Here is an 11,897-nt window from a genome sequence, read left to right as displayed (position 1 = left end):
ATGTATAAAATGTTCCATTCAACAAGAATAAACATTTTTCTCAATAGCGTATGGGACGTTCTCCAAAGTAGACCATATACTCGCCCATAGGGAATGTTTAAGTAAATGCAAAACAATTGAAACTAATCCATGCATCTTATCAGATCATAGTGAAATGAAACTAGAAATCAATGGCAAAAGACACCATGGAAACTATGAAAACAAATGGAAATTTAATAATACCCTCATGAGTAATCTATGGGTCTCAGAGGAAATTAAAAGAGAAATTAGTCAGTGAACTACGTACCCCATGACATATTGGAACCTCTGGGCCACAGTGGAAGCAATTCCTATGAGGGAAGTTTATAGAAGCGAGTTTTCACATAAGAAAGACAGAACAAGCTCAAATAAGCAACCTAAGGATGTAATTTAAGGTCCTAGAAAAACAAGAACAATCCAAATCCAAATCTAATATGAGGATGGAAATTATAAAGATCAGAGCAGAAACTAATGAAATTGAGGCAATAAACAACAAAGAATTAATGAGTTAAAGAGTTAGTTCTTTGAAAAAGTAAATAAAATAGACAAACTCTTAGCCAATCTTAATAAGGAAAGAAAAGATCCAAATCCATGCATTTAGAAATGGTGAAATCACAGTGGATTCTGCTGAAACCCAGAAGATTATCAGTAGCTGCTTTGAGAACCTGTGCTCTAATAAAGTGGGAAATTCAGAAGAAATGGATAAATTCCTGGATACATGTGAACTATGAAAACTGAACCAAGATGATATAAAAATTCTGAATAATCCAATATCAGTCAGTGAAATTGAAGAAGTAATTTTAAAAAAATATTTACAAATTAAGGGAAGCTCAGGTTCCAACAGAGTCACCGTTGAATTCTACTAAGCCTTACAGAAGATCTAGTGCCAATATTCCTCAAAATGTTTAATAAAGTTGAAAGGGAAGTAATACTTCCAAAGTCATTCCTGAAAGTCAGCATTACACTGATTCAAAACCAGAAAAGGAACCAACAAAAAAAAAAAAAAAAAAAGAGCTATAGGCCAATCTCTTTAATGAACATGGATGCAAAAATTCTCAATAAGATATTGGTAAATAGAATTTAGCAAGTCATCAAAAGGATTATATACCATAACCAAGTAAGATTCAGCCCAGGAATGGAGGGATGGTTTGATATATGCAAATAAATACATGTAATACACTACGTTAACAGAAGCAAGGACAAAAACCACATGATCAGATCATCTCAGTAGATGCAGAAAAAGCATTTGACAAAGTCCAACACCCATTCATGATAAAAACCCTGCAGAAAATAGGAATAGAAGCTCTTTATCTCAATCTGATAAAGCTATTTATGACAAACCAGCAGCCAGCATCATGGTAAATGGTTAAAAACTGAAATTTTTTACTCTGGTACCAGGAATAAGACAAGGATGCCACTGTCATGACTCCTATTCAAAATAGTTCTGGAAATATTAGGCAGAGCAATTAGATAAGAGAAAGAAATAAAAAGAATATGGGTAGGAAAGGAAGAAGTTAAATTATAATTATTTATTGATAACATGATCTTCTACCTAGAAAACCCCCAAAACTCAACCAAAAACTCCTACAATTAATAACCAAATTTGGTAGCACAGCAGGATACAAAATAAACACTCAAAAATCTATAGCATTTTTGTACACCAATAATAGGGAGAAAATAGGGAAACAATGCCTTTCAAAGTAGCATCAAGAAAAAATGAAATCCATAGGGATTAACCTAACCAAGTAACCTAACCAAGTAAACGAAATATCTCTACATTGAAAACTATAGTACTCTGAAAAAGGAGAGCTAAGAGGATATCAGAAAATGGAAAGACATCCCCTGTTCCTGGATAGACAGAACAAATATAATGAAAATGCCCATACTTCCAAGGCTGTTATACAGATTTAATGCAATCTCAGTAAAAATACCAATAACATTTTTCTGACAAGAGGTGTTGCTCAGGTGGTAATATGAGCATGGAGAGTGGCTATAAGCACAGATAAAGTTTTCTTTGCTTTCTCACTACTCGTTTCCTGCTGTGTGGCCTACAACCTAGCAAGTCATGGATTGGTATGAATCTGTGGCCTGGGGGTGGTGACCCCTAGTTTAAGGAAATATTTTTGGTGGAGAACATTTCTGGGTGTGTCTGCCTAGATTTGGGGAGCATGGCTTTGGGTATTGTATCTGCCTCCTACCCTTCTTCCCTGGCACTGTTCTCCTGTTCTCTTTCCAGTGACCATAAAGGAAATATCTCTGCTCTGCCATCACCTCTTTCTTGATGTTTTTGCCTTTGAGCCAGCCAACCATGGACTGAGTCCCACAAAACTGTGAGGCACATTAACTTCTTATCCTTTAATTGTATCAAGTATTGTGTTATGCAACAAGAAATCTGATTAATTCAGCAATGATACAATACCTCATCCCCCCAACACACACTGTACTAGGGTCCAGGTCCTTTACACTGAGCTATGTCACCAGCCCCCTACTTTTAAAATACTTTTGAGACAGGATTTCATTAAATTGCCTGGACTGTGGTTGATCTTGCAAGCCTCCTGCTTCAGGTTACCAGAATGCTTGGAAAGAATATCTTTTAAAGAAGTACAGTCAGGAATCTTAAAAGTGTTAATGTGCCTCATTAGTAACAGTTTGCTATTAGGAATGATGTTATGTATAATTAATTTTTTTTTTTGATTCTTTGGTAGATTTTTTGGTAGATTTAGTCAAATCTCAGTCATCTGCTTCAATGAGTAAATACATTTTAAAAACTTACTATGAAATACATGGATGAAAGAAATGATAAAACTGAAGTTGAATTTTTTATGTATAAAAGGCATTTTTATACTGTACCAAATTTTAGACCAATCTTGTAGTTAATGTTAACTCTAGTGTGATATCATTGGCTAATAGTTCCTACTCTTCTAATGTTATTTAGAACCAATGGAGAAGTAAGCAAAAGAGTATTATGGATGGAGACCAAAACGTTAACTTTATTGCTGAAGTCTGGAGAACATGACATAGATGTATTGAGCAAGTAGACTCATTAATCCTGTATGAACCTAACTATCAGAAGGGCAAACTCAGGCCTGTCCTGTGGAGGCCTGCCCCCGTGGAGGCCTGCCCCTGTGGAGGCCTGCCCCTGACAAGCTTATTGTATATGGAAACAGGGCAAAATGTACTTTTTCTGAGGGCAGGAAGATTCCAAGTATAGAGGGGATGAACTACCATGTTTCTAAACTCATAAATCAGGAAAGATACTCTTCTTCTAGGAAGGAGTACTGTGGCTGGGGGTGGGGTCAATGTGACAAAGAATTACTTCAATAAAACTCTTCTGCTAGAAGGAAATATCCAGAATGGAGGAAGGGATGGTATTGAGTGTTTCCCTATCAAGTCTCAATAATACAAGTAGTGAGTGATAAAGCTAGAAGTAAGCCAAGTAGTCTAATTTAGGTTTGTTACACCAGAGAGTTCTTGTTAACTTAGTTCATGGCATAGCATCCTTGAGTTACAAAAAGACTAGGACCTATGCATGTAAACCTAAAAGCCAAATGTCCTAAATTTGAAGCTTTCTATTTTCTTTGTGTCAGATGGTGAACTCAGAATAATTGTGTTATTTATTTATTTATTTTTTTAGTGAGTATCCCAATGGTGCATATATCTGAATTAAACAGCTGAGATATCTCAGGTATTAAACACCTCACATTGGAGACACAGAAGAGTGTACACATGCATATAAATACATAACAGCATTATGGTGAAAAGATTCAATAACATTCATGCTAAAGTGACAAGGTCACTAGAAAGTAGTGAAAAAGAAATTCAACTGGTAGTATTTTATAGCCTATAAATGATTGGAGCAAACTTAAGGAAAGTGCCCTAAAGCAGCAATTTAAAGGAGCGGACAAGTCTTTAGTATTACAGACTAGAAGATGTTCCAGAGCCGGTATGGTACATTTTAAGGAGAGCCACAAAGATCAAGAATGACAAGCATATTAGGAGCTGGGGATTTAGCTCAGCGGCAAAGCGCCTGCCTGGCAAGCGCAAGGTCTTGAGTTCAGTTCCCGGTACCAGAGAAAAACCAAAAAAAAAAAAAAAAAAGACAAGCATATTACTCAGGGCCAGTTGTGGGCCTGTGTCTTAATAGGCATGGTGAATTGTCATAGTGAATTGCCTCCTGCCCTTGGGGCAGTAAAGCATATTAAGAGTCCCGTACCACAAATTTGTAAGTTCCAATCTATAATTTGTAGGTAGATGGGAAAATGCTCTAAAAATTTGCATGTATGCTTGCACTTACTAACACATAAAAATGTGTTGAGTATCATGCTTGCTTTCAGGTTGGTCTCTGTTTTGATATCTATATTGCCTATCCTTGCTGAAACTTGCTTTTGTCCTTTATAAGAATTAAGAAATAAGTGAAGGAGATAACACAAATGCAAATACTTCAGCAGTTATGACACATGAATTAATTTTAGGTTTGGATCCTGGCCCTGCTCCAAAGTTTCCTTCATTTTAGTCGGTGCTGTTTTGATGGTGAACACCGTGCCGGGAATGTATAAGACAATACCCAAGCATCCTGCCTTCTACGAGCCCCAAGAGTGAACAGTTTTAATAAGCTTAACAATTATTTCGCCCTTGGATGTTTCCCTATTAATGTAGTTTCTAAAATTACTCATCTATGGGAAGTTCAATAAATATTTCTCTACTTAGTAACATATGACAAGTAGATCAGGTAATTGGATATAATACTTGCATTCAATGTAGCATGAGTTCTAACAAATGGAAGTTGGCAGAATATGCAAAGTTTAATCAAACTGGCTTCCGGGATCTAGTTGTGTCAGTTTGGTTTTGCTTATTATCTCTCCTATGCCTGTTACAACTTGCATTTGTTTATATAATCTCATGTACAATAGCTAATCTTTTAGCAAGAGTTTAAAGCAAACTCTGAATGCATGTAAACCACAACCTGATTAAGGAATTGTTTTCTTATGTAATTCTTTCCATAAATCTCAAAACACTCAGAGAACTCGAAAGCCCTTCCTTTGCCTGGGTCAGCACTCATCACATTCATGCAAGAGGCTGGTTACCTTGGCTTTCTGGGCCACTTGCTTTGACTGTTGAGGTTTCCAATATGACAAATATGGTGAAAGAACAGGAAAATAAGTATCCAGAAGGTGCAAAGGCTCAACATTTTCCCACAAGAACAATAATTAAGCTATTTTACTAGTTATCTCTTAAAAACAAAACAAAAAAAACCCCTTGTTGATCTACGTGATAAAAATTCCTTTGAGTTTCACATGCATTTGACAAGATAAATATTGATGCCAATCTGCTGGTGATGGAGTGGGAGCCTGGGAGGGTGGGGCTGAGCCTAGCTGGCAGGCATTGCCTGAGTCAGGGCACCAGCTGGGTTGCATTAGGTTGTATTTGCCTTTTGATTGTGTCACTGACCGTGGTCCTTGTGGTTTCACTAAATTTTGTGTGAGCTTTCGGAGAATAAATGCAGTAGATTCTCATCCATATTGGGCAGCTGTAAAAAAGTACTATAAATGTCTGTGCACCGGCCCAGCCTGAAGTTTGTGCTTAGAATGACTTATGTAGAAAGAAGCTGAAGGAGCAAGTTTTTATACCATGAAGACATACGTGAAGTAGTTTTACAGGTAGGTCATGTGTGTGTGTGCGTGTGCGTGTGTGTGTGTGTAGAATGTGACAGAACTATGTTTTATCCTGAGCTCTTAAGTATAAAAAGAGCAATGTCTAATTTTACCCTCTGGCACTTAGGGTCAGTAAAGACAGCCTTATACCTACCCATACACTTCTAGCTCATATATGTGCACTGTATAAAGATTAGAGGCCTCAAAAGGGCATGTAGTGAAAGGTCGCCCCCAACCTTCTCATGTGTCCCAGTCTCCCAATTTCCCTCCTGGAAGGTGACTGCTATTGCCAGGTTCTAACCTTTCCTTTTCCTTTCTTCTTGATTTTTGTTCTAGTGATAATTAACCCCTTCAAGCCTAAATACCCCTTCCCAGAAACTGTAGACCTGGATTTTCCTGCCTGGTTAAATTGACACCTAGTTATCTGTATTTCAAATCCTTTGCTTTGCTGCTTTATTTATTCTTTTTTAATCTCCATTTCCAATTCTGCCCAGTAAGCTTCTTATATTTGATTCCTACCTGTATTGTTACATTCCTCAGTACCATTCTTATTATTTCCTCTCTGACCCATTTGAAATGTCTCTTTGAGACTGAGGCCTGACCTCGTTTCTTCTGACTGTTCCACCTGTATTCCATTTTCTTCCTCTCGGAACCTCTACATCTTTATTTCATTCTGGAACAGTCAGTCAAACATTGATCAAGGTGCTTATTTGAGTTCGTTTTCAGTATTCCAAAATGGTCAAAGTATGTTAAACATTTTGACTGGAGCTAAATGCACACCAAAAAAGGCAAAGAGGTTAGCAAAAAGCTATTGGATCTTACAATAGGACACTTGTCTTTGTTTAATAAACACAAATTAAATTGTGCAAGATAAAGTGTTCAGGGTAAAAGCGTAAAAGAAAAAGGTGATGGAGAAAAGTTTTGAATAGTTAAATGTGCATGCATTTAGACTCCACATGTAATATACTGGTAGAGTATAATTTCCGAAATAAGTCAGACCTGGTTTTGCCACTTTCTATTTATATAACTTTTGATAATTTGCATCATTTTCTCAAACCTTGTTTTTTTACCAAGGAAATAATTAAAGGTAAGTAAAGCACTTCACAAAATATCTGTCACATGCCACATAGTAAATGTTTAATACCTCTTATGTGTTATTATCATGGTTGCATCTTACTTTCTATTTTGTATAGGTTAACCACGAAATACCAGAGGCTTCCAGAAAGAAGCTGGAAAAGCTAAGAAAATGGATTCTTCCCCAGGTTGGTGTTGTTTGAAACCATTAAGTTTGTGATAATTTGATAGAGCAACAATAAGAAATAAGTATTTCTAGCCAGGTGTGATGGTATACACTTGTAATCTCAACACTCTAGGAGACTGAGTCAGAAGAATTGCAAGTTTGAGCCCAGTCTGGGCAATATAACAAGTTAGTGAGTCCTGTCTCAAAATAAAAAAAAAAAAAAAAGAAAGAAATGGCTGAGAATGTAGCTCAGGGAATAAGTCCTGGGTTCAATCCTTAGTAATGGTGAAAAAAGGGGAATTTATTTCCCTAGCAAGACTTCTTTTGAGGACCAGTTTTATACAGATCATTATATGTAGCCTAAGTGTTGGATGTAAGCATAGATCAATAAAATAGTTACTGAGGGCTCTAGCAGAAAGGCACATTATTATTTGCTCATTTTTAGTGTGGAAGAGGAACTGGAATTGCCCATTAGCCCGCTCTCTTTTTGAATATGGATTTCCATTGCAGAATAAGTTAAAAGTACTGGGAAATTCCCCACCTCACTGCCAAGGACAGATTTTAATTGGCACTACATTTATTCATAACCCAGAAAGGGTTTTTCCCTTGGTGTCCATGGGTAAGAATACAGAAATACAGACTTTAGTAACAGGGCTACCTGCATTTAGTCCCAATTCTGTATCTTACCTTCTTCATGATCTTGAGCATGTTGTTTATTCTTTCCATACCAGACCTTGTTTAGAGGTTCTTTCTGAGGAGTAAATGTGTTAATCTAAGCAAAGCACTTTGAACAGTGCCTTAGTAAATGCTCTGTTCTTACTTTCTCAATGTCATATGGGTAAGTTGCAGAACCAGCAAGATTCCTTTCTGTCCATCACAGTTTTATCTCTTAGCTGTTAGAGATCACTGTCTGAGTTGGAAATCAAACCATTTATCATGTTACTTTAGATAGTCCCTTAACAGAAACAACAAAACAAGTCTCCCTTCGTAATAAATTAGCAGCAAGTTAAAATACTAGGGACCCTCATCTTTGGAACTTGGCCTAGTTGTCATTATCCTATCTCTGATGGAATACAGGTTTTGTGACTTGTTCTGCTCTGAATATCTAGAGAGGAATATGCGGAAGGCACTGGATGTTTTGACATATATAGAACAGACTGATGACATACCCTCTGACCAGTAGGAGTACAGTATACATTATTCATCTAAAGGAAATTACATCAAGGAAGAAATTCTATTAGTACATGGAGGGAAATCTTCTGTCCAAAAGCTTATTAGGTGACTGTGGTGTTGGTTTTGTCACTGTTGTTTTTGTCTTTTTTTCGTTTTTCTGGCTCTATTTCCTCCTTCTGCTCTAGTGGGCAATGTGAGCATCTGATCACTCTATTAAAATATATTTTAAGTGATTGTAATTTATACCCAGGCTCTGTTGCTTTTATCGGTTCTGAAAACTTAAGAAGTAGTGTTTCCCTTAACGTTCAAGTGTATGTAACCAAAAATTATTGTGGACCTTTACATAATTGGTTTTAGTATTTAGTATTTATCCCACTTAAAATGAATTCCACACCATTTCCAAAGTGCTTGAATGTGATTTTGGGGCCAATTATTTTACTGCTGGAAAATGCGTTTTTCAACTTGAAAATTTAGGAATGTTGTGAGTCCATCTTCCCTAACAGAATCTAGCAAGTAAACAGCAGAGTTCTGAGCCAGGAGGGAAAGGAAAGAGATTAGGTCATCATTTCTTCCCCATGTCAACATATTCATTTCCTTGTTGCAACAATGGTAGTCTTTCTTGCGTTATTTTGGTTGGAATGTTGTTTGTGGCATATGGCCCTGTTGTTTTAGAGCTATAAGTAGAAGGGAAAATAGTGCCAATAATTCCCGCATACAAATGTCCTTTTTCTCTTTTTAAATTTATGAATAATCCTTCAGCTCATTGTGGTCTAAATGATAAGCAGGTTATGTGTGGATGCCTAATGGTATAATTCTGCAAGACACCAGTTGTAGCTGGTTATTAATTTCTAGGCAGAAGATTCCAACAGCTATTTCCGTGACTCTGCACCCTCATTGAGGAGGTATTTGTGAAAAACCTAGGGAACTGAACTGTGCATCTCTTCGGTCTCTCATGAGCAGGTATATGGGACCTGCATGAAGATTGGGGAAGTGGCCTCACAAAGGTGTCCATGGAGATTTCTGATGCTATGAAATGTGGTGGGCGGCCATTGTCTCTGTGAAAACAAAGAGCTCAGTGTTTCTTTCTGCCGCACATAGTACTCTCTCAGGTCAGCCTTTTTAGAGCAAGGACTTTTTTGTACCATAGATATTCTGAAGGGAAAGGAGTTAAAAGTCAGAGCCCATGTTAGGTGGTCTTTAGGGACATATCCTGTTAAGAATCTGAAGAGGCTGTTCAATCTGTTGAGGCCACTGTAACAAAATACTAGACGTCTTAGTTCAGAAACACTGTCTTTTAGCTGTGTCCTAAGGGGCAAGCTTCTGTTCTTCTTGCCCGTAAGGGGCATTCATCTTATTGATGAAGGCTCTGTCCTTAGACCTAATCAGCTCTTGAAGGCCTTACTCCCTAATATTATCATATTGGGGGCCAGATTTCAACATATAAATTTCAAGAGGACACAAATATTCAGACTATAACAAGAGACAAATGCCAGGTCTGCAGGGATGTCATGCCTCCCCGCTTTCCATGGTGCGTCTGTAAGACGCGTTATTGGCTTATTGGACAGATGCTATTTACTGGTGCATGCCGATGAGCAGGAGAAACAGTGAAGCCGTCAGCATGGATTTTATAAAGAAACACAGCTCACTAACAAATTAAGCCAATTTAAAATGGAAATGACATTTTAATGATGAAAATGTCAGCGTTTGAGAGTAATCAATAAATAATAACTTCCTTCTCTGGAACTTGGAGCCAAGTGAGGGATAGACTCAGTAGCCAGCAGTAGAGATCAAATGCCAGCTCTGGTACCCATGAGGTCCATACTGGAGTGCATGGACCAAGAGTACAGATGTAGTGGATGTGTTAGACTTCATTCCTAAGGTAGATCGATTGGCTTAGTCATGGGCACAGCGAGGTCACTGGCAGCCTATCTGGAGAGAGCAGGCCCTTTACCACATAGTAGAAAGCAGAGGGTTATTAATTTATTCAAAAAGTATTTCTTTATATAGTACTTGGTGTGTGCTAGGCATTGTTTGAAATGCTGGAGGCACAGCAGTGACAAAAAAGACAAGCCCTGATTCTTTGTGTGGTTTTTGGTTTCTTGTGCTTATTAAGGTGCGGGGTCAGGGAGCTAGGAGTTGTGTCACAGATGCTGAGAACAAGAAAGAAATGCATGCCTCAGGTTAGCAGACTGGCTCCGAAACAGTTGAGAAAAAGCCTTGTACGAATCTCTATTTCTTGTCCTATCTCAGATAGAAGCTAATTCCTGGAGAAACCTGGACAGGAAGGAGGCATGCATGAAATATGAGTATAGTGTCTTTTAGAGGAAGGGGAATGTGGGTGCCTTTTAATAAAAACCCACATGAATTCAACAGATATAAATAAGCTTTCCCCAAATCTCCTACAGTGTCATTTTTCACCTTCCCACAAAGTAGCCGTCATTAATACTTTGTTGTGTATAAATATATTTTCTGTGAACATAAAACATGCATATTATGTGCACTTACCCATTTAAAATTTTTGCTACATATAATGTAAATATAAACTGAAAAAATAAAATACATGAAAGCACAGAATTGTAGGTATCTTAATGAAATACAACTATTAATAATATTTTCCTTCACTCTCACTTTTTTCTTTTCAATGTCAGGATGAAAATCTCTTAACATTTTAATTTTCTTGAATCTACTGTTATTCCTGGCCTTTAAGGGTCTTAAATTTTTGCCTAATTAAGTACCCTTCACTCACCAGACACTGTGTAAAGTACCAAAAAAAAAAAAAAAAAAAAAGAAACAATAATAAATGTCAGCGTTCTTTCAAAGTTCACATCTGTATCGCCTGTGTTTCCAGGACAGCTGCTTTCTGCCGGGCTTCTGAGAACACTTCAGGGCTGTTTTCTGCAATGAGCTCTGATTGAGTCCTCTATCTTGATGTGGGGTCCTCACTTGCCTCTTGCTCAATCCCACTAGTCACCTGATTCTTCTCTTGAAGCAGGGAGGCTTTCCAATTCCCCTAGAAGACGTCACCCTGTATCTCTTCATATTTTGTGGTCCCTTTTCTTACTTTCTAAGATAGAAGGATGGTGAAATAAAGTTCCACTTCATTCCTTTCTCTGAATTTGGAAAAAGTTATATATTGGAATTACAGTGTTGGCTTACCTCTGACAGTTTGGTTGTTTAAACTTAGTGAAAGGTTGTTGTGTGTCATAGAAATAAAAATTCCTCTTAATGAAAGCTTCGAACTAGCACAACCTCTGACATAAACTGTATTATAAAGACTGGTTTTACAAAGAAATTTTGAAAGCAAATTACTCGGTGCGTTCACATCACTTCTTGCAAATGGTTTAAAGTATGTTCTTCTGATGGTGGCTTATTTAAAATACAGTTTAAAAATTTTAATACTCCATTACTGTAGTGAAATGCTTTTGTATGTTATGTTTAGGTTGCTGGTATTTATGATTTTTTATTTCTGCAGTTATGTTATAATGAGTTGCTTGCACGTCTACTTACCCAAGTAAAACAGTGCTGTTTGCTCTGGAATGTTCATCCTGTAGACAGGATTTGGTGCTTTGCAGTCATGGTGCAATACAGTGTAACATTTGTTTTCAGTCAACAGTTTTATTTTTGTCACAATAAACAATTTTCCAATATAAAATAAAGACTGGTTTTAGTGACTTTAAAAGAAAATATACTCAAATCTTGTAGTTTACAATACAAAATACGGTCCCTATTTTGAGAAGAAAACTCAGCTTTCCTCACAGATTAAGAAATTAGTGGGCTGGGGATTTAGCTCAGCGGCACAGAGCCGGCCTGGAAAG

The 11,897-nt window shown here is 37.2% G+C and overlaps 1 long non-coding RNA gene across 1 annotated transcript in view; it reads left to right on the top strand.

Annotated features, from left to right (window-relative positions):
* The first annotated feature begins 5,468 nt into the window (after nucleotides 1–5,468).
* Nucleotides 5,469–11,897, top strand: part of LOC106148179 — a 197,235-nt gene continuing 190,806 nt past the window's right edge. The window contains exons 1-2 of the long non-coding RNA XR_001233392.1: nucleotides 5,469–5,675; nucleotides 6,863–6,931. This is a non-coding gene — a long non-coding RNA (uncharacterized LOC106148179). The remainder of the gene's footprint in view (nucleotides 5,676–6,862; nucleotides 6,932–11,897) is intronic.

The sequence above is a fragment of the Chinchilla lanigera genome, unplaced genomic scaffold, assembly GCF_000276665.1.
Source record: "Chinchilla lanigera isolate Chin_1 unplaced genomic scaffold, ChiLan1.0 scaffold00016, whole genome shotgun sequence".
NCBI lineage: Eukaryota > Metazoa > Chordata > Mammalia > Rodentia > Chinchillidae > Chinchilla > Chinchilla lanigera.
This window is presented reverse-complemented; position numbering and strand designations above follow the sequence as displayed.